The sequence below is a fragment of the Eumetopias jubatus genome, unplaced genomic scaffold, assembly GCF_037043125.1.
Source record: "Eumetopias jubatus isolate StellerSeaLion01/CBP00866 unplaced genomic scaffold, mEumJub1_p1.0 scaffold_4, whole genome shotgun sequence".
In the NCBI taxonomy this organism is placed as follows: Eukaryota; Metazoa; Chordata; class Mammalia; order Carnivora; family Otariidae; genus Eumetopias; species Eumetopias jubatus.
Window position 1 is genome coordinate 179,049,229 of NW_028274810.1, and position 27,620 is coordinate 179,076,848.

At 37.7% G+C, this 27,620-nt stretch overlaps 1 protein-coding gene and 1 pseudogene across 2 annotated transcripts in view; one reads left to right on the forward strand and one right to left on the reverse strand.

Annotated features, from left to right (window-relative positions):
- Nucleotides 1–27,620, forward strand: part of TOX (thymocyte selection associated high mobility group box) — a 298,896-nt gene that overhangs the window by 45,742 nt on the left and 225,534 nt on the right. The window contains exon 2 of one of the 2 annotated variants that reach the window (XM_028110455.2): nt 21,788–21,868. The exons of the other annotated variant lie outside the window; for it this stretch is intronic. The gene's annotated coding sequence lies outside the window, so the exon portion shown is untranslated. The remainder of the gene's footprint in view (nt 1–21,787; nt 21,869–27,620) is intronic. 2 annotated transcript variants of the gene reach the window in all.
- On the reverse strand, nt 15,226–15,644 carry LOC114214670 (large ribosomal subunit protein eL33 pseudogene; annotated as a pseudogene).

The window sequence follows — 27,620 nt, forward strand, 5'->3', positions numbered from 1 at the left end:
ACATCTTCAGTGGACTTCTCTTCTTATTTCTAAACCTCTATATTCCATTGCTGTTTAAGCATCTGTAATGAAATACCTTGCATTTCTGGGGCACCTGGGTGGCTCAGTTAGTTAAGTGTCCTACTCTTAATTTTGGCTCAGGTCCTGATCTCAGGGTGGTGAGATGGAGCCCCAAGTCGGGCTCTGCGCTGGACATGGAACCTGCTTAAGATTCCCTTTCTCTCTCTGCCCCCTCACCCCCCCACCCTGGTGCTCTCTCTCTCTCTCTTTCAAAAATAAAAAAAGAGAGAACTATCTTGCATTTCAAAATCAGGAGGTTCAAATCTAACACCATTCCTCCCAATCTTGCTTGTTTCTTTGATATAATCTCTAACGTGGAGAATTGTACCAGCTGTCTGGTCACCCAAGCCAATACCCTGGGAGAGATTCTAGATTATTTCTTCTTTTCATCTTCTCCCTCCAGTGGGTTCCTAATACCTCTCTGTTCTTGAACTAAATCTTTCTTATTCACCACCATCCTTTGCAATTTCCTCTCCCTGGGGTTAGTCCTCATCACTTCTCACTGGATCACTTGAAGATCCATCCTTCTTGCTGTCAACTCTTTTGTGTGGCACAGAGACCCTCCTAGCTGGACTCCTGGCTTCCTCCCAGGTGTCTGTTCTCAGCATTCCCTCATGCACACTATGCCCCTACCTCTGCAAGCGCCTTGCTCTTTCAAGCGATCGTGAGTTCGCCCAGCCTACTCTCCCTGGCTCAAATGCCCCCTTCCTGCTTCACCTGGCTGACTCCTGCAAACTCTTCCCATAGCACTCCTTCCAGGAGAGCCAGCTTCAGTTCCGTGTGCTTCCTCTGGGCCCATAGCTGCCTCTCTGTGTACCTTATCTTAACCTGAGGACAGTGGGTAACATTATCACTTTGGTGAAGTGGTTATGAACGTTGGCTCCACGGTCGGCTTGGCCGGGAGTATGGCTAGACTTCAACACTCACATCGTGATGGTGCAGCAACTTACCTCACCTGTCTGCCTCAGTGTCCTAACCTCTAAACTGGAGATCATGTTATCTAAGCACACCGAGTAGTAAAGATTAAATGAACAGAAATATGTAAAACACTTAGAATGCCTGGTATGCAAGAGTTAAGACTTAATAAAAGTTGCTTTCCTCTTTATTCTTTTTCTTTTTTACTTCCTCTTCTTTCTTTTTTTCCTTTCCCCTCCTTCTTTCCCTCCTTTCTTCTTCTCTTTCTTCTCTTCGTCATCCTCCTTTTCTTCCTCTTCCTCTCCTCCTCTTTCCTCTTCATGTTTTCTTTTTCATTCGCTGCCTCCTCATTCTTTATTACCCTTTCCCCCGCTAGACCTCTGTGGGGGCTCTGTGGCTACTGAGACTGTATTGCTATTTTCAATTCCACACCCCATGTGTTATTTCTTTCTCTCTTTTTTTTAAGATTTATATATTTATTTTAGAGAGAGAGAGTGCATGCATGCGAGCAGAGGTAGGGGCAGAATGGGGCAGGGAGAGAGAGAGAGAGAGAGAGAGAGAGAGTCTCAGACTCTCCTGAGCCCAGAGCTAGGCCAGGGCTTGATCTCACCACCCCAAGATCATGCCCTGAGCCAAAAGAGTCCAATGCTTAATGACTGAGCCACCCAGGCATCCCCCAGAGAATGTGATTTCATACTGGACATTGGAAAATATACTTTTTCTACCTATTTTTTCTACCTTTAAAAAAATCATTATTTTCATGATTCAGAGTTAGTGATTATGTTTCATTCAATTACTGATAAAATACAGAAGCCTTCAGGAAACCTGTGTGAATGCTAAACATGAAAGAATGAGGGCTCCTATAAATGTATGGTAAGCATAATAATAATGTCAAACACATATATATGATGTGCCAGGCATGGTTAAAAGAACATTGCGTTTATAAACTCATGCCATTGTTGTCCCCATTTATAAGGTCTGATAGGTTTCTTTCCAATTCACAAAGTTAGATTATTTATTTTATCCATAATAATTGCATACAATAATTATAATATTATAAATAATAATTATTATATTATATATTATATTATATATTATGTTATATTATTATATATTATTATATAATTATATATTATAATATATAATTATAATATAAATAATTATTATAATATTATATAATATATATGATAATTATTATAATAATTAGACCTTTTCAAGCTAGAAACGAAATGATGGCTATAATTTTATATCTTGGAAGGTCAAGGAAAGAGATGTCATTTTCCATCAGAGAAAGGTGTAGGAAAAATCTTTAGTGTATAAGCTATGCAAATTAAGTAGGTAAAATAAAGTCTTCATTTTTTAAATTTGTGACCACAGTTCTTATCAGGGATGGAGTTTTCAGTAGGAGTTAATCTCTGTTTTTTTGTAATGGAAGGATCCTGATCTTTGGAGTGAATTTCTATCTCCTCTTTTTACAAAGAGTAGCTTTGGGCCGGCCAACCTCGGGGAAAGTGTAAGCTTCAGTTTCCCACAATGCATTTGGAAGGAGGGAATTTGTTTAGAAATAATGTGTTATGTTTGTTATTATTGTAGTTATAAATTGGAACATTAGCTAAACTATATCTTTAAGATAGCTTTTTTTTTTCTTTTCCACAAATGAAGAAGAATCCTTGGAAATTGGGTTTTCTAAGCCTGAATAAGTTCAGAAAATGATAGCATACCAACCCTCCTTCTTTCGGGTTTGCTGTGCGATTAAGAGGTACTAAGAGGGTACTTATTTAAGTTGATTTAATTAAATATTTCTTGAGACCCTCTCCTTCACCCCAATATCTGTTAATATTTCTAGGCACATTAGTGATCTGTGGAGTGCAGTTTGTATGTTGTCAATTTGGGTTCAATCCTATGAAATGCAATACATTGTTTTTATTAGCATTAAGTTTTGTTGCATTTTAGTCATAATGAGCTTTTGGTCATAATGAGTTTGACCTGGGAGCTTGTAAGTTGAGAATAACTGATAGCGAACAAGGAAATTTGCAAATTAAACTCTTAGGGAGAGTTTTTGTTGTTTTTTTCCTAACAGTAGTACTTGGGGCCTCTGAGTTTAGATGGCCCTCATGCTATGATCCATATCAGCGTTACAAAGAGCAGAAAAAGTAATCAATATTGCTGAAAGAATTTGGGGGAAGTTTTGCAATGCAAAGTTTTTGTGGGATCTATTGATCTGAGTTGTGAGACAAATAATTTCAGGGGGGGAAGGCAGGCGGTCCATAATTAGTAAAGAACAGGAGCTCATTTTCGTTTCTCATTGTGACAAATATTTAGTATTATGGGATTTAACTTGTGCTTGTTATTAGATTTTTGTACCGCACTTAGTTCAGATTGTAAGCCTGTGATATGTTATTAATCTGTTCTCAAAAGACAACTCATTTGTACTCTGATTTGACCCAATAATAGAGAAGGATGCTAATGAAAGCTCATTGGTGTTCCTTTTGTACAAATGTAACGGACTTCCTACTTGTTTAGGTTTTAACCACGACGTATTTGTTCATAAATTATCCAGCAGCACATGTATGAAACTATTATAAGTCCTTTTCTGACTGGTTGAAACTTTATTGGGCACTGCAGAACCATATAATGCTTTTTACTCTTCACAAGACTAGCATTCAGCAATATCCAAGAAGGAAGAGGGTGGTTCTGTGTTCCCCATGGTTTTGGTGTTACTTTCCCTCTTCATTTAACTGTTCCTCCTTTTCCCCTGTGTGGCTTCCATAATTGAGGTTGATCATTTGACTCATTTGGCCATCTTGGGTCTATTTGGAAGAATTCAGCAATCAAAATTGTTTGTTTCGTGGAGAATTTTGGTCTTACTTAAGGTGTCGTTGGTAAGTCGTGGAAACGTGTTATCCACTCATTGGTTTGGTCAATATGTGAGACTTAACCTGATTATCTGACAATTTTTGTTCCCTGAGGAACATGAACTTTGGTTCTCATGTGAACTCTTTGAAGGAGGGAGCCAGGAGTTAAAGAGACCGAGCCTTACCTTGGAATGGAATTTGTTTTGTTTCTCCCTTAGTCCACATAGATGGTGTGTCACCACCACCCCCGCCCCCCTTCTGTTGTCTAGGAGGGTATAAATGCTTCACTCTGGGACAAGCTGTTCAGTGGAAAGCCTCTTGAGTTCCAGACCTAGTCTTTTTAATTAGTTGAGTTGTTAAGAAGGAGTCATTTAACATTTCTGGACTCAGTTTCCTTATTTGGAAAAAGAAGAGGTCAGATTATAGTATCTTTACTGTGAGCTAAACTCTGTTCTAGGATCCCAGTGTGCAAGTAATAAAAATATAATAAGATATGGAACTTGTACTAAGTTACTTCCTCTAAAAAAATCATTAATAACAAAACTTGCTAGCTACTTCATTATTAACTTTACAGGACAACAGAGGATAATAATGGCTTCTGAATCACTGAAAACCAGTGAACTAACGCACAGTAGTCATCCACAAATTAGTCACATTTATTCTAACCATCGCTTTACTCCTTTGCCCATTTGAAGTTCCTGTGATTATTTTTTGCTAGCTCTTTGGGAGAAATGGGTTATTTTTTTTTTAATTATGAAAATGTTATTTCAGTAAATGTAATTTAATTAAAATGAGAATTTCTGCCAACTGGTTTAAATAAATACAGTATTCTTTTGCTGGTATGAAAGGAGTTACTATTTGCTGTCTCATTTCCTCACTAATATGCTGGCGTGTTTCGCTTGAACCTGAGCTTGTGGAAGTTTATTCTTAACCAAAGCAGTTCCTTTTTCATGTAAGTAGGTTAAATGTGAATTGGGCAGCCTCAGGGTGCTTTTTTTGTTCACTTTTAAAAAGCCCCCTCAAGAGGGCCCCTTTTAGAAACCTAGAATCATATGTTTGGAAGATTGATCCAAATTAACATTAGAATGGCCCTTTTATTTTAAAAAATTATACAGACTATCTAAAATACGCTAAACTGACATAGATTGAAATAAAACTGAATAGGGGAAGTAAGATTTCTTGTTTTATTCTACCTTTGCGGTGAAAGAACTGAAATCAGAGAAAAAAAAAATGTTGAGTCTGTTAAGGTATGATTTCTGCCCCCAAAATACAGGACGAAATGTATTTGTACAAAAGGTCCAAATTAATGTCATTCATTTTCCTGTGACTTCATATGCCCTAGAATGGTGCACGCACATCAAGAGTTTATATATGTTTTGACTTCTGAGAAGCTTGTTTATTTATTTTTAAAGAAATATTACATTAATAAACTCCTAGAATTGCATTTTTAAATCATCTCATTGATAGAAATGCTGGCACTCAGTGAAGTATATTCATGTGTCTTCTCTTTTGTAAATTGCATAGCAATTTTTTTTCCGGACAATGCAAACGTTTTAATTTGTTGGAAAAGACCGAACCATTAAATATGAGTAAAATTGCTTAAACTGATTTTTTAAAAAATATGTGGGAAACCAGAGGACTACAAATTATGTGCTGGCTATAATTCAGGACTATACAATAACCCAGGTCCCTAAAGGTCTGAAAAGAATGACAGAGAAGCCATGGTTTTCAGACATGTGCATTATATATGCTAATAGCTTTGCAGTGAGAAAGGTTTATATCCTCGTAATAGAGGAAACATTCATTTTTAGCATTTCAGACCATGGGGAACATAGTAATTACAACAGGCACTAATATCTGTCTCCTTTCTATCCTTGCTTTCACCCCTCCCCTTCCAAGCACTCGAATAATCCCAGTGGAATTAGTCAAAGGACTTTAAACCTATGTCATTTCTAAAATCCTTTATTCTCTCTTTAGTACAACATTGGCCCTCAAGGAATGTATAGCATAGCTCAGGTATATAGCAAAAGAAATTAAGCATGTTTGTCTTTACTTAAATATGTCTACAGACATTTCCACTTACGTGATTCACAGTGATGATTTTCAGAAGCACAAAACTGGAATACTCTTTTATAAAAGTTGAGATTAAGTCTAAAAGCTGTGCTCTCTGTAAAAATCAGGGTCCTTCATCAAGCAATCCCACCATTACCTAGAACAGTCTGGCTAATGTTCAATATTTTGGAACAAAATAAATTTGCAAGTTTTTTTGCCAGATGAAAAAGGTAAAAACAAGCACTTACTACCACTTGACCTGTAGTGTTTGAGCTTCGCCTCGTTTACCTGCAAGATTCCATTAGCAAGCAAATGCCCCCCTGTCTTAGCCCACTTCAGATGTAGTGTTAGGAGTCGCAATGCTTGATGAAGATCCTCACATTCTATTGAGGGATGTATACGCTTTCAGTAGCTAACACTGTATAATTGATATCAACTAAAAATGTGCCTTTTCAGCGCCACCCCCCCCATGGCTTTTCTGAAGAATTTTTACAAACTGACTTCTACTCAAAACAGGCAAAAATAATAATACAGAATAAACCCAGAAACTTTTTTCCCCATCTACTATGAAGGAGTCGAATGGTTTTATTTCCTCGTTAAAGGTATTAAATTAAATCACTTAGAGAAGTTAACCTGTGTTATCAGGAATAAAGCTGATATCACAATAGACATAAAGCTGGATGATAGATCAGATTTCCTTTTGTTTTATAATTTTAACTCTGTCTCTCTGTCTCTGTCTCCCCCCCAACACACACACCCTCTGTCTCTTGCAAATGGCTGTCACAGACTATATTGTTGAGGGAATTAGAAGGCATACAGATGGACTGGACTTCACTACTAAAGAGTAAAGTTTTGAGAAATCCTCTGGTTGTTTCAGCCTCTGTCCCTGGGCAGCAAGCATAAAACAACAACACTTGCTCTTGGGAATTCCTTTTTTTTACATGGAGCAGATGACCCATTTGCCATATCCCTTTAAGCTGTCTCCTGAGAACAGGTAGTAATCACCATCCAAAAAAGCCATTCTGGTAAAGCGCACTGGTATAAAAGCTTTCAGTAGAAACTGTCCCCTCCCTGACTCCCATGCTGCCTTCAAACTCAATGCATAGTTCATCGTCCAGTCAAATTTTCTGTATTTATAAAAATTATTATGCTTTCTTGAGTAATCACCCTGCTCCCCCTCGTGCTGATATGTGCTCCAAAAGCTAATTATTTGGACATGTTCTTCCCCGTCTACCTGGCAGGATTGTATTCCCTCTTTCAATCCCCTTTAAGAATTTACTCCCAGGAAGGCTCCCCCAACCTCTGGGGAATTAAGACCTCCTTCCTTTCCACGGCTACCACCCTCTCCCCACACCTGCACGACAGTACTTATCACCCTGCTTTGTAGCTGTTTGTCAATTTGAAAGTCTTATCTACTTGTCTTGAATTCTTAAAGCTGGACACACTTGTCCTATTCACCCTCGGTTCCTCCGTTCTGGCAAGGTGCGTGGTGAGTGGTAAGTACTCAATAAATATTTATGGAAGCCTGAAGAAAGGATGTGTGCTGGTGTGAGTTGAGACAGACAAAGTGAGAGAGAGAGAGAGAGAGAGAGGAAAAGAGGGAGAGAAGGCAAATGAACACTCCAGGAGGCATTGCTCTGAGGGTGGTGGGTATTATTTCTGTGTTTTTTAGCTCCTACTAGCTTTCTACTTTCCTTTTAGGTTTGGGGTTTAACACAAAACCCTCTGGTTGTGTTAAAGAAGGATCATGTGGGGCACTTCGGCAACTTTTTCTGGGGTTGGAGATGCAGTGAAGGTCCCAAAATGCTATACTGGGTCTCGAAATGATTCTTCCAGGTGTGTTTGGTTTGGGAAAAGTGAATATTCCTCAGAACTAGATTTTGAGTTTGTAAAATCTGAATGAAAATAAATTAACAAAATTTTTAAAATAATCATAAAGAAAAAAAACCCCTCTGAGTCTGAACAAGAGAAGAGCCGAGAAGGCTGCTGGAGAAGTGATACGAATTTGCTCTGCCATTGCCCTTCTGGACCCCCTGGCTAGGGCAGAAGGTCACCTTCTGCTTTTCTCCAGCTCTGCTCTCCTCCTGCCTGGTGATGCCCAAAGGGACTTCATTTCAGACCCTCTGGGGCCCCTGTTAACTAGATCCCTTTATGAAAGAAAGTGTTACATGGTGCAATGACCAAAAGTAAAGGAATGGGTTTTATCCCGGGACTTGGCTCTCCTCTTACCAGATCCCTTGGCTACTAACTTGGAAACTGGTTAAGCGTGTTGAAGGCCAAGTGGAAGTTTTGCTACTAGTGAGTGACTCTGGGGAAGGGGAAGGGAGGGGATTTTTTTTTTTTACCAGATAAACATTAAAAAAAATATATTTAAAAATTGTGGTAGAGGAAATTACAGAAGACAGAGCCCATCAAAGAGAGGAAATGCCAGGTAATGACTAAACCTTCACTGCACATTATCTTTTGAGATACGAGGCTGTATCTCTAGTCTCAGGGAGTGAGACAGTTCACAGCATTGCTTTGCATCACATTTTTAAAAATCATTGGATCATAATATCGTTTTGCCTTTTCTCAGTTGGTACCAGTTGGTTGCATTTGTTGTTGGTTATTTAGAAGCTGAAGCCCAGCCTTTCGTACCCCCTTGATCCAGTCATTTATAACATATTTTGATCACATACACACTCAAACGCAGACTCGGTCTGCAATTATGAAAGAAAATCTGTTTTCCTCTTCTATTTTTGCATTGTCTTACAATCTGTCATCTTTACTGTACAATCTCTTCATAATCTCATAATCCTTGCTGACTCATTTCTCAGCAAATCGAAGATGATGGAGCTTTACGGGTAGATTTGGAGTAGGGAGTGACAAAAGGGAAGGACATTCAGCGTGAGAAATTCCATTGTGTTTTCAATTAAGTTTGTGTGTCCCCATGGTAGAGCTGTTCCCCAGCTAGCTCCGGTTGGTGAGGAATGGTCTGGTCTCTCATCGTAAACAGAAAACGTGAAGGGGACTGGACAACAAGGTGCAGTTGGCCTCCATAAAGGATCAGTCAGCACTGTGCATCAGAAATAATGGCTGGTCCTTTATCCAGCCATTAAGAGCCTTGTGATGGTGGCAAGTCACAGTCCGTATCTATAGTCCTGGCTTCCTCATTTATAGCATGGAACACGGTAGTATCTAATTTAGGATGTTGCTGAGACAGGTGAATAGCATAACATGCAAAGATGGCTTCAAAAAAAGTTACCGACACTCAACAAATATTTGCTATTATTATTACTGTCGAAACTGATGAAACCAAGATGAAGGGAAGAGTCAGATAAGAGGATCTGTTGGGTTGGGTTTGACTAGTCCACAGGCAAAGACCTAGAGATACACAAGGATACACAATTTTGCCTTGACAAAATCCAACACTCTGATAAATTAATTATAAAAGGAGTCATGTTGCCACTTGAAACCAAGCTGAACGAGAAGATAATAGCATCCTGAGAAGATGGGAAGTTGTTAACACAGTTTTAGAGTTTTATCAAAGAACGATGCTTATTTTTATTTATCTCTAATTATGGAAAAAATAACTGTGGTTGATCAAGGGAAAAAGATAAACAGATACTAAGCCAGATACTAAGCCAGTACTTATTTACTACCATTTTTTTTTTTTTTTTTTTTTTTTTACCACTTAACATAAAGGGTGGAAACAAAATTCAATCACTTCCCAACACTGTAATGTGAACTGTTTTCTAGATGTTCCCTACTCATTTCTGGCTACAATAATCAGAGTTCTTTTGAAACAATGCCACAAAGCAGCAGTAAATATGTGCTCTCCCACACACTGCATATAAGGGAAATCAAGAAGGGAACACATTCACTAACTGTTTGCCAAGGTCAACTTCTCTGTTTTTCAACGAGTAACGTGTTTTCCTTGACAAATAATGTAATCCGTTCTGCACTGAAATATGGGCCTCCTGATAGGAATTCCTTCTTGAATGATAATATAAACCCCTGCTCTCTAATTTGACAGTAGGCTACTGAGTGGACAGTTAAGAAACAATATCAATATTAATTTGTTTGATTGGAAATATATTTATTGCTAGTTCTTTTGCATTTCTCCTTTTCCACTCTGTATCTTTACTAACTAGGTAATATTCCTTTATAAAATCATTTATAAAACAGCAAAAGACTTCTTTTGACTTTTCCAGCTAAACTGCTTTCGCTTCATACCTGGAACAGGGCCTGGGCGGGGGGGGCACCTGATCTTCTTCAGATGATCCTTAAAGATTGTTCCACCTTCTCAGACCTTTAGAAAGGAAACCTGGATGTGAACGCACTTGATTTTATTTTAATATTGGTAACATGGGGGAAGGGGAGTAAGACCATATCAAGCTTTTGCAGTTCTCTTCTTTTCAGACTCTAGAAAACAATTGCTTAGAGCAAACTGTCCCTACGTTCCCTGATTACCCTATTTATCTATTTAAATCACTACCACCTCCTCCACTCTACAAACTAACAGGCAAACAACCAGGGCACCAGAGCCAAGATGCATTCAAATCCTCTTGCCTCATATGTTCTAGAAAGGCCCTCCTCACCTTGTTCAGAAGTTGGCCGTCAAGGTGTGCTCGTTGAGCTGGACTGAAGACCTGAGCTGGGTGTTTGGGTGTCCCTCTTGATACCCTGAGCTCTCTGTTAAATTTTGGTACTGGGAAACGCTGACCTTTTTTTTTTTTTTTTTTGACAATTACTTAAGACCCTTATTAACGGGTGCTTGCCGTTTGTTGATTTTTTTGAAAAAATCAAGTTGTAAACTTTTTATTACAAATTAAAAATGAGGTTCTTAAAAATCTCAACTTGACCAGCTATGAAACAATTTAGAAACCTTTAAAGGTATATTGAGAAAAACAGGGTTTTTTTTTTTTAAAGACACGTTTGTCATTACCAAAAAGAGACATCTTTAGGTAAAAATAATAAAAACCCCATGCTGCATAGATAATGCAGATAGTTCTCTTTATCTGGTCAGTGGGCAAAAAGCAAGCACTGAGGTCTTCAGCTCCAATCTTGTTCATTTCTTATTGCCGGAATTTCATCTTCATTTCTTCGCTGACCTTTTTAACTGACATTTTAAAAACGGCCTGTGCTTTGTTTGTTTGTTAATTGCAAACAAACAAACAACTCTGGGTGTAGGAGGCTTGTGCTAGATAGTGGTATTAGGGAGAGAGTTACAGATGGGGAGTGGCACCAGGGAGCGTGCCAGTCCCTCTTCAGAGACTGGGGAGTGGGCTTTCTGACTCAGAACACTTGAGGTTGAAGGATTAATGGCAATACTTTTGCATTCAGGGACCCCCATAAAGCTGGTGCCTCAGTAGCTGGGGCTCTCACATGATTTGAGAAGGAGGCTGGCTTTCTTCCTAAACTCACTATCTCCAAAAAGAAAAAGCGAGGAAGGAAATTGTCAAGCTGCCTCCTTCCAGTGGCTGGGCTCTTGCATGGCCAGGTCTGACCTCAGCCTCCCTGTGCAATTCATGCCCCCCCCCCCGCCCCCGCCACCAACCCCGGGCCCCACTTGCTCACTCTGGGCCAGAGTGACCTGTTGCACACCATTTTCATTCCCACTTCCATATCATTTTAAGAACATATTCCTGAACATTCTACTTAGTTCTTCCCCTGTGAAGCCAAGCTCTTTCCCAAACTCAGCTCTCCCAGAAAACCACCATCATCGATCTAGGGGTGGTAAGCTGCTCTAGCTTCTAGAAGCAAGTCCATCCTGCTCTCCATAGCTCCTGGCAATTCTGCTTCTTCTTAGCAAATTATGTAGGTAGGCCTCAGCTAAAATGAGATGATATGTATGCTTAGGTGCTTAATTTGTTTTTGTTTTTTTTCCCCAAGTCTCTAAATAATATGTAAACCATTTTCTAAAGCAAGGACTTTTAAAACAGGACAGAGATACTCATCTCACATCTATAGAGAGAGTATGATTCACCCTACCCCGGAGCAGGGACTGATCTGACTGTGGTCCGCATCCTAGGGCGCCCTCTGGATGTTTCCAAATAATATTAAATGCAATTGTTCTGCTGTCCAAACTTCAGGAATCAGGAGCGTTTGGAGTAGGGCAATTAGAACTTTCTGTACCCACTAGAGTGTCTGTTAGCACTTAAAAAAATAATTTGCCATGATAATCTCCGTTACTAAAAAAGAATCTTCACAGATCTTGATGGTAAATAATATGAGGCACTCAAAACTTCATAAAGTTTTCACGGTTTAAGTTTTTTGAATATTTTAAAAATATTTTTAATATTTTAAAAATATTTTTAAAGCCCCAAGAAATAGCTTTGAGAGTGAGCGGGAGGGAGAGGAAGAGAGGAGAGAATATAGTATTTATTTATATTCAGGAAGAGTAGAGTTAGAAGCATAAGCTCAGGAATAGGAGGATGTTGCTTTAGGCTAGTTATTTAATATCTCTAGGGCTCCAATGTTTTTTTGTGAGAATTAAGTGAGATACTATGAAATAATATTCATTGAATGTATCTTATGTCCCAGACATTGTTCTAAACATTTTCACATAATAACTCTTTTTAATTTTCATGACAAACCAATGAAGTGTGTATTGTGACATTTGGCCTTTCGTTGTGTATAAATCACACTTGTGTGCTGCTTAGCATAGCATCACAGGAATATTAAATGCTAGCTATGTGTACGTGAATTTTTTTTTTTAACAAAACATAGATAGAGGGACGCCTGGGCGGCTCAGTCAGTTAAGCGTCTGCCTTCAGCTCAGGTCATGATCCCAGGGTCTTGGGATCGAGTCCCGTGTAGGGCTCCCTGCTCAGCGGGGAGTCTGCTTCTCCCTCTCCCTCTCCCTCTGCCCCTGCTCATGCTCTTTCTGTCGCTTGCTCACTTTCTCTCAAATAAATAAATAAAATCTTTAAAAAAAATAATTTAAAAGACGTAGACAGATAGCTAGCAATAGGAAGTTTTATAACATACTTTTCATTTTATGTTTAAACACTTTCCCTGAATGATATTTTTATTTAAATATAAATTTACTAGTTCATGTCTTTAAATACAAATCAAAGGACGTTATTCATACTCTTTCTTCCAGGGATAACATTCAGATTCTTACTTTAGTAAAGACTAGGACTAGCTTTTTGTATATGAGCAGTTGTTCAAAATCAGTGTACAGTTTTTGTAGACATACATCACGGCCTTATCAACTCTTCCCAAGTGGCTGGCTGGTTAACATGGAGAGATATAACTTGTTGCAAAGACTCATTGCTTTTGCCTTTGCCTAGCTGCTCCTCACATGAGCCTAGAGCATGCACAGTTGGTTTCTTTATCAGAAACTTCCTAAACAGGTGGAATGTGGCTTTCCAGTTAATCTAACATGTAGTGGCAATTTCTCCATCGATGTGCACTTCTTTTCTGTAACGAATGACACGTGGCAGCAAACATTTTTTCTTGGCTTTCCATAAGATAAAATTTAGTTCTTTAATCAGAAAAGAATACCCGTGTTCACACATTGTTTTGTTTTGTTTTGTTTTCTCATCAGAAGCTGGAGTTGAGGATAATTATAACTGCAGCCCTAGGGACACTGTAAAGAACACCTAACAATTTTAGTCTCAGACATTTTCCCAAGGGGCCATCCTATCAGTTTCATTGTAGTGATATCCGTACAATTCTTCTGGCTCATGGTCTGGAAAAACTTCCAGTCAAAACTTTAAGAACTACTCATTTCTACTAATTTTTATGGGATGCTTAGCATGATGTTTTGATCTCTTTGGCAAAAGAAATATTTATGAACAGTGTTTTTTTTATCATTGTGTCCCCTGGCAGGTACTTTAAGTAAAATTATTTTAGGACTTCTAGAGAGAAACTTAAACTTTTCTAATTTATTGCCAGTGTCTTTCCAGAACGGTGCCGAGAAGATGCTGTTCTCATATCCTGAGATGTCTTCCCTGCAGTCTGGTTAAAGTTGCAGGTTGGGACAGACAAACAAAACTTGTAGATTTGATAGTCCTGGTAAAGGAAGCAAGTACTAGGAATGTAGTAAGTTTGTTGGTTTAGTAAATTCAGATTTTGTTGGTTTAGTAAATTCAGTTGTTGGTTTAGTAAATTCAGATTTTCAGAGAGGATTTTTTGTTATACTTCAAAAGGCCTACTTCACTTTGAAATTAAAATACTTTCTCCTTTTCTTTTTAACTTTAAATATTGGACCCTCTAATGATTTGTTTTTGACTAAGGTGTGAGGAAGGGATCTAACATTTTCCCCAAACGGCCCCTTTATCATGTGTTCAATTTCCCATATGTAGTGGCATTGGTTTCTGGTCCTTTTCTTTGGTTCAGTTCATTGAGGCTCAAATTCATTGAGCCTGTGGTGGCTACACTGGACTCCTCATTTCCTAGCCCTGGTGCCCTGGCCATAGCCTTTCTTGTTCCCTGGAACCCTGTACTAGACCAATGTGAACAGGTTAAACAGAGGGGCAGTACACATTTGGGCCATTGTTTCCATTCACAAGCTCAGGCCTGAGAAAATGGCATGGTTGAGGGAAATAGGTAGAGAAAGCCCTCCTTGGATCTGCCTCTAGCCGAGTCATCAGCTCATCTGGTCCCTGCGTGCTACTGTTGATCCAAGGGTAAGGCCCCTATTGGTTTACAACTGTGCTTGTCCCCTGGGGCCTGTTTGCAGCTGATTTGAGCACAGCTCCCCCTTGGAGGTCACAGCAAGCCTGGTGTTGAAACAACTCTAGTAGTATACAAAGTAAATCAGCACATTGGTCATCACGTCAGCTCATTGGGCATGTCTGCAGTCTGAGAAATGTCCCAGGAAAACTGTAAGCTCTTGCAATGAAACCAAATAGTTTTTCTTTCTTCCTTTTTTTTTTTTTTTTCTCTGTCTATGAGTTTGTGGTGGCTGGTAATACGTGGTAGGGAACATCTGTAATTTATGAGAGTGTACATTTAGAGGAATGTATTTGGTTTGTGGTGAGGAAACTTCCTTTTTGAAAGTTATAACGGGCTATTCTTTAATATAATTCTCAGAACTATGTTTGGTTTTTTTGTTTTATGTTTATTGTTGTTGTTCCTGGAAAAGTTGCTAAACATATTTCTCAAACAATGTATTTGTCTCTGTCAGAGTTTTAGTGCCAAATCCCAAACTGTTCTTCCCTTTTAATTACTGAATCCTGACAATTTTAAATTACATGATACATATCGTAGAAGCCATTTCCAGTGAACTCACAACTGTAAGTGTAGATTGGCAGCATAAAGGTAAACAGTTTCTGATCTTTGACATTTGGGAACACTGGATAAGGCTTTAAAATTGTCACATGGTTAAAAATGTTTTCTTGTTTCTTTTTTTTTTTAACAAAAATACAAGAGAACAAATCTACACCTTTATTTACTTTTCATTAAATTTAAATCCTTGAGGGGTACAGCATCACACGGATTCTGTGGCCAATGGCTTTAGCAGGAAGATTGCTTCGGAATTTGGCACGAACCATGCCACTGTTTCCATGAGCACGAGTTACTTTTCCCCAGATTACTCTGGTTTTGTTTGGTTTGCCACCAGGAGTCACTGTGTTGTTCTTTGCTTTGTACACATAAGCACATCTCTTGCCTAGGTAGAATTCCGTTTCATCTCGAGCATAAACACCTTCGATTTTAAGAAGAGCTGTGTGTTCCCTCTGGTTCCAGAGACCCCGCTTATAGCCAGCAAAAATGGCCTTGGACCACAGCCTTCCAGACATTATTTGGCGTTATAGGAGTCCTGTTCCCAGCAGGCCGCACTTATTTGCACCCAAAGTTCAGCAACCTGTTTTCTTGTTCCTTTCTGCCAGAGGAAAGAGAGATTACATGAAGATCAGAACAATTCCTATATTCTAATGACTTCTGCATTCATGCCTGTTCATGAGATGTTTATAATAGAGTTAACTATAGCTTCAATTATTTATGTGTATTATGATGTAAGCATTTGATTAATAATGAAAATAAATTGCTATTATGGTTATGTAGCTTTAAAGTGCTGAAGAGTTTTGTTAGATCATTTTGGTCAATCATTTTCACACACTGAACCATGAACACTGAATAGGAGATTAACTTTCCAGTTAGTTCAAGTGGTTGAACTAACTGCTCCTTCACCATTCTCTGGTATTATTTCTGATATGATTAAAATCAGTCCTAGAATCTAGATGCAAAGTTGGAAAATGATGAATAAAAGTCCGCATGATTTTTTGGGATATACATACATACATACATACATACATATATACATACATATATACACACACTTCTTTAAAACGGAGAAAACAATTTTCACTTTACATAAAATAGGCAAGCGTCTTGCATCCTCTTGAATGACTGTCATCCTCAGAAAAGTGGCATTAAAACATTGTCAGAGAATCCTCTTTTAATTTTCTTTTTAAATGGAAATGGAGTTCAGTATTTGAATATCTCCAGGCCAATGGTAAGACCCCAATCCATAAATGGTATCCAGGTGTTCTCAATAGCACTTACACATTGATCCAAATTCCCTGGATTCCATAAGGGAAGCAGTGCCTTTTGAGCAATAACTCTTCCCCTAAAGCCGTTTGAAATATATGACACTTAAAGAAAAATGGTATAAAAATGTCAGTACAGAACAGACATGTTATAAAGACTGCGTTTCTGGATATAAGACAACTGAATTATTAGTCTTATAAAGGGAATGAAACAACAGTCAAGATTATGTTTTATGTTTTTTCTAGTTGAGGCAGAGCAATATATTTCCCAGACAAACCTGCTGAGGTAGGAGAGGCGGGGCGGCAAGCGGGGGATTGCTGCAGAATGTGGCCAAACGCAAGCCATGTGTGCTGTTGATCTTTTCACGAGGGATTTGAAGTCCTTTTTGTTGTATGGATGATAACATTTTTTCATTGTAACATTTTAAGAGATAGAAAGAAAGAAGGGATTTCTACAATTTGGAGGGGGTCAACGTAGTGGGCATTCTGGTGTTTTTATTTGAATCCTGAATGGCTTGGTCAGTGACAGCATGTGTTTGAGCATTAGGCAAAACACCTGAACAAAATTGTTATCACGAAGCCAAACAGTGGTTGGGTTGATAATATAGATGCTATCTCTTCATCCAAGAAATGTCAAAGGCATCCTCTGAAAGTAAGCATCCGTTTTATTGTGTTTTGAATTTCAAAGAATTTTTAGACCCATATAAGTCCTGAATGATTTCTAACTATATTCTTCACTAAGCTCAGATATTGATCCTACATAATTGATAGGAAAGTAGTACCCACTTAAAAAACTTTATCTTAGGGGCTCCTGAGGGGCTCAGTTGGTTAAGCCTCTGGCTTCGGCTCAGATCATGATCCCAGGGTCCTGTCCCGGATGGAGCCCCGAGTTGGGAGTTGGGCTCCACCCTCAGCAGGGAGTCTGCTCCTCCCTCTGCCTCTTCCCCTCCCCCCTCGTGCGCACTCACTCTCTCTCTCTCTGTCTCAAATAATTAATTAAAATATCTTAAAAATTTTTAAGTTTATTTTAGAGCTTCTACATGACAGGCCTTTTTCTAAGAACTCAGCAAATATTAACTCATTTAAGCCATGTAGCACCTTTGTGAGGTATATTACAAATATTCTGAGGAAGTCATGTCATGTCAAACCCATGTGAAAAGTATACTCATAGTATCAGAAGAAACTGAGTAACAGAGATGTCAAGTAACTTGCACAGTGTCTCTCAGCTGGTGAGCAGCAGAACCGGGTTTCAAATCTAGGAGGACTCTCTTACCTCTAGTAGGAGTATAACAGCACATATGGATATTCAACCCAAATGAGACCGTTGCTGGTGGAGCACTTGATAGGCTTCTGGTAAGTGGGAAATTGGGATTTTTGTTTTAAGAAGAGTCAACAAAAATCTATGCTTGAATTCATTCTGAAAATTAAATTTCTGAATTACTATATGTATTCCCATCCCATGTCAGGGGTTGGCTTTCACTTTAAAATTCAGTAAAGAAGGTAAGGCTTATTTATTCTTTAAGATAAATAAGCAGGAATAATGTGATGTATCTCTACATTACATGAAACATTTGATTTTATTAAAATGATCTATTCCATAGTCTAGAATCTCACCGTATACTTTGCAAATGCACTAAATATTCATCAGAAAATGACTCCAGTAAATTGCAAGTCAATATGTGAGGATATGCTGTTGGCATGGTTATAAGTTTAATTGTAAGAAAACATTTATACATATAAAATAATATTGCAATGATACTTTCATGTATTTCCACTACATATTTAAAATATAGCATCCTCTCATCTATATTGAAGTCTGTATTATAAAAGCATCCTGAGATGATTCATCTTGCATTCAGATTTTCACTCCAAATAGTTTTCTTTATAACTTTACTATTATGTCAGACTATTATATCCCTTGGTTTTATTTTTTCTTCACCTATAAATTCTTAACGAGGTTAATATTCTAAAGGAAAGACAAAATAACAAAACAGATTTTGGCAAACACATGTGCTAGTAATAAAATGGGTATGGGATTGTTCTGATATGCTCCTGATAAATTGACTCACTAAATAGAGCTGACCAACTTCTCTGTTTAGTTTCGCAGTCCAGGCAGACCTAAAGTCAGTGTATGTAATGTTGGGGTTTAAATATCAATTCAACTCCTTCCATCACCTGTATCATTTTATGACTTCAATGAGAGATCTCAACATTCAATGTCCCACGGATACTTTTTGAAGCATCTACTGGAGGCCCATACTCCTTAGAGAAGTTTTTGAAATTCAAAATAGATTTTCCTGATTTGTTTGCTAAGACTGAGGTTGCATAGAGACGCCTGCGATTTTTTAAGAAAAAGTGGTGCAATTAGTGGTAACTAGAAAGCAACTTGTGTTTGTTTTAAAGATATGTGCTCTCTTTGTAGCCTGATTATACTGCAACCTTTATAACTGTTTGAGATATCTGACGTAATCTCCAAAGTTCTGTGGATTGTTTGCATCACACTCACTATTTTCTTAAACCCATCTACTGTTTTCTTACACATCAATTAAAGGAAACTCCATTCTCATCAGACAGTGGGAAATCTGTTTCTTTGCAAAAGGGACTACCCCTGTCTCATTGTCTTCAGTGTAATGCTCCCCATACGAAGGGTTTTTTTGTAGATTATAAATGCCATGTTGATGTCGGATGTTAATGGTATATGATGCCATCAACAACCCTTTTTTCATTCTTGAAGTCACCTAAAATTATCCTGATTCTGCTGACAATTTTATGCCATAAACCAATAACATATATATATATATATATATATATATATATATATATATATACACACACACATACTGGTCTTAATCTTTGTATAACCAGTTTCTAGTATGGTGCCTCTCATATAATAGGCTTCCATAAATATTTGATGATGAGTGATTGATCTTTAAAGCAAAGAATGATTTAGTATCTTTATGAGGAATAATGTGAAGATTTCCATATTGGTGAAATATTGTAAAATACAACGCGCAGAATTCCACTGAATCTTTCCAGTTTTATTCTCACAGATATTTCACGGCAAAAATAAAACAATTTCAAACTGTCAAAATGGAGGTATTAAAGATAAAAAATACTTCTCTTGCTCCAAATGTTAGGTGATGCAAATATAAAATCCAGAAGGTCAACTTGAGCTTCTTGCCAGATACACAGAGGTTTAGAACATATTCAGGTTTTTATATTAATATAAGGTATTAGGATGAAGCAAGAGCATAGGCTTTTCCCCTTTATATTAGTGCTTTAAAATCTACAGGAGAGTTAAATTAAACTAGGGTTAACAATATGGTTGGGAGAAATTTCAACTAAAGGTTTTGTAATTCTGACTTTACTTAATTCATTAAGCTGATGGCTCCCTAAGTACTGGATCAAGGAAATAAACTATTGAGAGGATGACATATGTAGGCGTTTCACTTTCTGATGTAAAATTTCTAGTATTTGAGTCATCTTGTGTCGTTCATGAGACACTTTTACAAACATGATGTTCATGCCTGGTAGGGCAACTAATACCTAGCCTGACATTCTGAGTCCAAGTCCAAAGCCCCAGTCAACTCCGAGCTGTTGCTTTATTACATCGGCTTCTTTCTTGCATTAACTCTGACTGTAGATCAACTTCAAAATTGGATAAAAGCTACAATAAATTGTCACAAAACACAAAATTCCAAGCTCTCCTGTATTTAACACAAGGCTTAGTGGAGCGCAGTGGTAGGAAATACGCAGGGGGATGGGTTCCCGCAAAGCAACCTCACTTGAAAAGAATCTGGGGATCAATACCAGGCTTATGAAACTGTTCATGTCAAGCATCCCCTGGATGTGTTTTATTGCTTTTATTAGTGTGACTATATAATACAAGAACATATACTTCTTGGCTTTTAATTTTCAAAGCCTGCTTAGTATAGAAACCCCCACCACTCCACTCTGCTCGCTTCTTTGACTACATTCCACAAGAGAGGCTAACTTTCTAAATACTCATATTTCAAACAGATTCACTTTCTTTTGGGAAACTATAAAGCACTCTGTGATCCATAGAAGTGGTTTAACTCAGGAGTTCAGAAAGGTATCAGTAGCCAGCAGAAATGTTCTTCTACCTGAGTGTTTGAAAACCATTGTTTGAAATCCTATTGAAATCTTTTTACAAGGGATTTAAAATAATTTATAGATTAGTTTCACCACACTGCTGTTTTCAGTCGGCTGAATAATTGCTTAGCTGTTGGTCTGCTTTGGTTATCTTACTCAGTGAAGGATATTTTTCCCCTAAGTCTAGCTTCTAATACTTAATACTTTGTTATATTGTAGATATGATCATTAACACTTGGTTTAATCTCTATTAAAAAGTTGAAAAAGATATTGAAGTGTCAGGTCTTTTCAGCCTAATAGGCTGATAAAAATATATATTTTCTCCAGTTTATTTAGAAGAACAAGAGATAAAACTTGGGAGTCTTTGTTACCCATTGAAAAGGAGAGCTCATTGATCAGCTACTTAATTGCCTTTGATTCTCTGAGTGACCACATAATTGCCAAGTGAAGCCTGAGTAACATTTGTTAGCAGTTGAGTGATTAATTAACTGTTCTATGGTTCTAAGTTGAAAGAGGAAACTGACTTATAATATGGATTTCAATACAGTTAAGATAGTTAAAGCTTCTATGTCCTCATATTACCAGTTGGGTTTTTTTTTTCCATTTATTCCCTGGTCAAGTAATAATTAATAGATATATTAATTTGCTTATAGCATCACTGAAAATGAGTGCATGGACTAGATTCCAAATTAGCTGAAAAGAGCTTATGACTAATTTTACGTCCTTGAACAAATGAAAAACATTAGTGGCTATATTCCATATATTAATGTCTCTATTATGCTTAAACATACTTATGTAAACATAAATAGTGGTATGTCACATGATATAAATACAAATTATTTTTAATGGAAGATGCTGCTTAAATGTTTAAATGATGTCTCTGGGGGCAAGTCTTTGGGCTTTTGGGGCTCCCTTTTGGGCTTAATTCATTCATGATAGCATACAAAATGAGGACAGTTCCATGAAAGCTCCTTTGCCTTCTCTTTGAGCAAAGATTTATTAGCTTCAAGTCAGAAGACCAGAAACTTTGCTCTCCTATTTGTAAGTTCTGTTTTGAGGGAGGTGAGCTCCCCCACTTCCTGGTGTCTTAGTGCTTCCATCAGTAAAAGAGGAAAATATCGACAGTGTTCAGATGATGAGCTTGCATGGAATTGACTGGGGTATAGGCTCGGGAGGGTAACTGAAGGTACAGACAGGGAGTGATTGCTAAAGGCAACCCAACAGATTGGTTAGCTCAGCTGCTTCGGGGTTATTGCTGCTGAGAATGGCCAACAGAGTTTGCTAGTTACCATTCGAACTGTAACCTTTCAGCATATAAAGAGACGTTCATGGGGCCGAAGGAGAAGACTGTAGAAACGCAGGCCGATTTTTGAGAACTCTTTGTTAATTGTGGTGAGTATCTGTGGTGGGGGTGAGTATCTGTGATTGCAGCCTCTGGGACAATGTTCACTTGACCTTTGTAGACAGGAAGGAATAGAATTCATGTACTCTTAGGAAAATAGTGATTATTTTCTATAAAGATTTACTTCAGATTTTACCCTGAAGTTACACTGCTATAATAACAATTAATGGCAGTTCATAATTACACACTATTGAATCCATTTGTCTTCTGTATATCGTTCCAAATTGGGCTGGATTTGTAAAATCCATGAGACACTGTGTGGCAAAAACTCTATTAGACATAATATTCCCTTTTTATTCATAATACAAAGTTGGGAATTCTGAAGAAAACGTTGTCATTAAATTCCTATACTTACTTTTCTGGGTAATTGAATTAACAGCTTATCATCATATCCTGTGATGTTTTGAAATTAGTTTAGATGGTATTTTTTTAGACCCCTTCTTTCTTTAAAATTCTCTGAACTGTCTCTAGGGGTTTTGCTTGCAATACAGTTCTCAGTTTTGTCCTAGGTTAGTCGTGGAGTTATTCAATCTAAACTAACCTGTTGTTAAAAGACTGCATTTAATTATTTTGCACAGTGAGTGCATGGTTGTTTTGTTGCTAGCAGTGAGCAGAAACAGGCAAAAGCTGGAACCTCTTTCCTTTCTCTTTTTTCCCCACGTATACATTTCTCCTCTGGCCTGGCCTATGCCATGGGATAGGGAATTCTTACCCATGAAATAGCCACAAAATATGTCCTGTGCCACGTACAATTTTAAAAACATGACATTGAGGTATGAACCATGACCCAGTTTGCTTCCACTGAGGCCTACGGTATTATTTTCCAACAGGAAAATGGTGTTTGTTCCTTCAGAGCCTCAGTAGCTCCCTGTTTGTAAATTATGAACCTTTGCCAATCCTGAGCTTCATTAACATCTATGTGATTATTTAGTTTTCTGAAATCGCAGCTTGCCCAATGAGACCCTCAGGATTGGAAGTGTTGATGCAGTGTGGGCACCGGGAGAATTTGGTCGTCTTGAAATAAGTAATGAGTAGTGGGGGTTTTCAACATCTCCATCTAATATTTAATTTATAAAAAGCTTCTACACTGCCATCAATTCTTTGTTGACTAGATAGAACTTTTTCTTTTGTATGTATCTTGAATGTCAAATGGCCTGGTATATGGTAGGGTCTCCATAAACAGGAGATTTATGTTATTATTGTTGGAGTTGTTATTGTCAACTGGATGATTGAATGAAATCATGCAACATGGAGGATAAACATCATCACGAAGGCAAGTTTTTGTAACTGTTATTTTTTTCCTAAGACTCAGTACTCACAGACCATATGCAGAAGCCTTTCAGCCCAGATAATGACAATCGCTGTTGGGTACAAACATGGGCACGAATCGGAATTTCTAAGCAAGGGTGAGATGAACCAACTTCAGCCAGAATACACTGAGTGATGTCGTTGGGAATACAGCGATAGCCCTGTTTTAATTCTAACTTTTTGCTAAGATCTCTCTGGAGTCAAGGGCAAAAGAAGCCCTTGAAATATTTTGGCCTCATTTCATGATAGCCACAGGTACTCTGCCAGCACATACTTTTTTGAGTCCTATAAAAGTCAACTTCTACTAAATTATGACTTAATCCTCTGCTAAGTTAGAAGAGCTCAGTGGTTGTTTTTTGGTCCCCCCTCCCCGCCAACCCCGAGGCAGGAGAGAGGTAGAATGGAGCACAAGGTCCCAGAGTTTTGCTTATCTGATTTGGATGTTTTTTGAGCACTCATTGTGTCTTGCCTCACATGGGAAAATCCGATCGGGACTTATTTTAACTTGAGCAACTGTTGGAAAAACTCAAAGCTCTCTACAATTCATCGTGACCTTGCTGTATTCTGTGGACTTAACTACTATGCATCTAGACTGTGTCATTATTCAAATAGCAACCATGAGTAGGAAATAGAATCCTGGCTATTAAACATCAAACATGATTTCTTTGCATCTGAGCAGCAGAATTATTTTTGCACCAGTTATAAGCCTTGCCTATGAATTATTTAAAAAATAAAATCTTGAGCTCTGGAGGCATTTTTGAAAAAGCTTTTATTACCACATCACATAAACATAGAAAGGAACAGATGTGTACTATCAAAGGTGAAACTCTCTTTCATATTTTAAAAGAAACACGGTGCATTTGCTTCTAAATATATCTCATTTAAATAATAACAGAAAAAATGATATGTCTGCAGGTGATTAAGGAAGTAAAAATTAAGAAGGAGAATCTTGTGAAAGTAGCAAAGAAAAATGTAAATAATTGAAAAGAGTATGAAACTGTGCATGAAAAAAAAATTAGCCTGATTTTCACACACACACAAAAGGCCGGAAAAGAATAAAAATCCCATTATTTTATCATTTTAAGAAAATTCTGTACAAAGGGGAATCCATGGTGTACACGGAAGCCGAATGTGTCCCATTTTTGCTTAGAGGAATGTTATATGTATGGGGGTTAAAGGGACTGATGACCCAAGTGTCTCAGCCATTCCATTCTACAACTATTATTTAAAGTTAAAATGAATTTTTGAAAGCAACACAACATGTGACTAGCCAATTATTCATATATATTCTTCATGTGTTACTTTTACATTTTATGCTTTTTTGTGTTTGATAAGGAGTCAGTATAAAAAAATTTTTTTTCCCCTACAGAGGGAAGTGAGTGACACCACTCATTCTTAAAATATGCACTCCAACTTCTAACCAGTCTTTATGCACGTGTGAGGAGGAAGCATGTTGTGTTTTGAAGGAGCCCTCATGTGGAATTTTAAAGCACTCTATTATAATGCCATAAAAAGAGAAATACAGATATTTTTCATCATCTAGTCTAGGTGAAAGGATATATATACCTGGACAAATAAGCTAATTTACTTTAAATCATCAAAAAATTCTCTTAAAGAAAACTCTCTGAAACCCTGAGGATGAAATGTTATAAATATCTTGTTAGGTCCCCCAGGGTTTCTGATGCGCTGTCGCAGCCTTTGGAAATGTGGACAGGGAGTGGGGACTATAGTCAGTGAGGGCCAGGTGGGAAATCATGCTTTTGAAGGAGTACACTTGTAGTGGTGAGTTACCACAGTCAACTTTCACCTCTGCCAAGTGCGTGATTGGTTTAAGCTACTTATATTTTCAAATCTGTTAATTATTCACAGTTTTGGCGAGCTGTTGCTTTACACAGTATTGGTGGCTGTCATCCACCTTTTTTTTTTTTTTTGATGAGTTCCATGAAAGGGAAATTGGAATATTTTTTTTTCCTTCTGAAGCTTTTAATGAACCCCCCCCCCCATAGTTTTTCTGAATTTGAAACAATGGTACAGTTTTGTTATGGAATGAGTGCTAACCTCCCAGCATAATTCTGTGGTTTTAAAATGTTACACCAAAACTGGCTCGGGGAAATAGCTATGTAGGGAGGAATTGATGGGTTCCAAAAGAGAAAAGGGAACAGAAAAAAGGAAGAGTAGATTTTGTGGTTGCAAGACTTAGGGTTTAGGGGACCCCATGGGGTTCAGTGTTGCTGAAAGGGAGGAAGTATCCATTCATAAGTCTTGGTCCCTTTCTACTGTATTTGGTATCATAATTTAAATGAATTCAGGGCTGAATGCCAGCATCAATCAGTTCCACATGTTTGATCAAATTTCCATTCTCGCCTACATAGTTCTTTCAAAAAGCAGACTTTAGTAGAGGGATGATAGAACTACTTCAGGGATACACATCAATCTACCATTTCTGGCTGGTGGAGGGAAGTCATAAAGTTGACTCCATGCGCTCTACAATGAATAAAATTGCAGGACTGCATTGATCCAAATAAGTGATATCCCCTTTAACACTACACAATTAATCCAAAAGTACTGTCATTGGTTGAAACATGTTGGGAATGCCTCTTCTATAGTTTTATATGGAAAAATAATTTATGAGCTATGTTATATATATCACAGATATGAAAATTAGCTTAATTATTTAGTTTACATTATTTTACAGGGTCATTCAGGTATCCGACAGACTACCCATTTTATTCATGAAGGTTAGCTCTGATTTTTTTCCTCTACAGTTCATTATGGAAATCCAAACATATAGACAAGTTGAAAGATTTTTAGAACAAAGTTAGATTCTAACCTAATGTTTTGCTACACTCACTCTAATAATACACAGCTGATTGACTTTTGGTAGTTTTTCCAAATTTAATTCATCCTAAAATAAAGTTTCCCACTAACACACACACATACACACACAGACACAGACACACACATGCAGAGGAAGGTAGATAATTCCAAAACAGGAGTTTCGAGATAAAGATGGATTGGGCTCCCTGCTCAGCAGAGAGCCGGCTTCTCCCTCTCCCTCTGCTGCTCCCCCTGCTTGTGCTCTCTCTCTCACTGTCAAATAAACAAATAAAATCTTAAAAAAAAAAAAGATGGATCCAGTTAGAATATCATCAAAATAACTTCAGTGCTTTAAAAAGGAGTCATTAGGGCTCCTGGGTGGCTCAGTCGTTAGGCATATGCCTTCGGCTCAGGTTGTGGTCCCAGGGTTCTGGGATCGAGTCCCACATCGGGCTCCCTGCTCGGCGGGAAGCCTGCTTCTCCCTCTCCCTCACTGTGTCTCTCTCTGTCAAATAAATAAATAAAATCTTTAAAAAAAATAAAAAATAAAAAGGAGTCATTAATATCTAAGTTTAAGTTCTGGTATATTTGCTTAAAAAGTTAGTCATTTTACTTTAGAGTCACACCTCATTTATGGCTTCAGCCATATGATAACTTTACTGTAAGATTAGGTCTGGACATCTACAAAGCACATGAAAGTACTAAAGCTACATAATCAAAACTAGGTATATGGACTTGACAATCAATAAAGATGAATTTATATGTAACTGTTATGTGATCCTTTTGACTCCCCATACTTCCTATAGTAATAAAAATGTGGAGAACTCCTATAGGAAGTATATTGTTTTTACTTTGGATTGATATTTAAAGGTGGTATCTGACATAAACAGAATATTTACCTTAAAACTGGCTCTAAAATTCTTTGATTCAACAAGTTCTGAAATGTCTTTATGACTCTACCATCAAATATTCCTATTTGAAGGATATTAATGTAGGTGTGAATGATAAGAAATGATGTTTGGTTGACCAACTTCTGATCCTTGGCAGGTAATATTGTGGGCTTCCTAGCATGTAAAAAACACCCATAAATATCAAATTCCTATAATCCTGGATTTGTTGGGCTCCTAACCCTTTATTGTTCGCCATCAGAATCCTTTAATACTTGGATACGATTTGGATATTACTGGAAATCCCTTTGAAATGTGTTCCCATCTGAAGGACGCATGCTATGTGGAAATGAAAACTAGGGAGAATTTTTCTTTCAGTAATATCTGATCTGACAACGTGTTAAAGAATTCTATGGGCACATTAATGCAAGCAACATTTACATAAATAGCTCGGAAGGGTAATAAATAAACAGATTAAGAGAAAATTTTAGAATTGTAAACAGAGAAGAGACCTCAGAGAGACTATTCAGTTCAATCCCTCATTTTACATGTAAGGTGATGATGGATTACTCAGTAAGGTCAACAGTTAGTGTTGATTTCATTGACTTGCCTAAATTCACTCATGTAATAAAAAGCAGAACAAAGACAAGAACACAAGACTCTTACCTTCCACTCTTGCTTTCTGACAACATGTCAAATATTCCTAAAATAGGGTTTTAAAGAGTCTTTT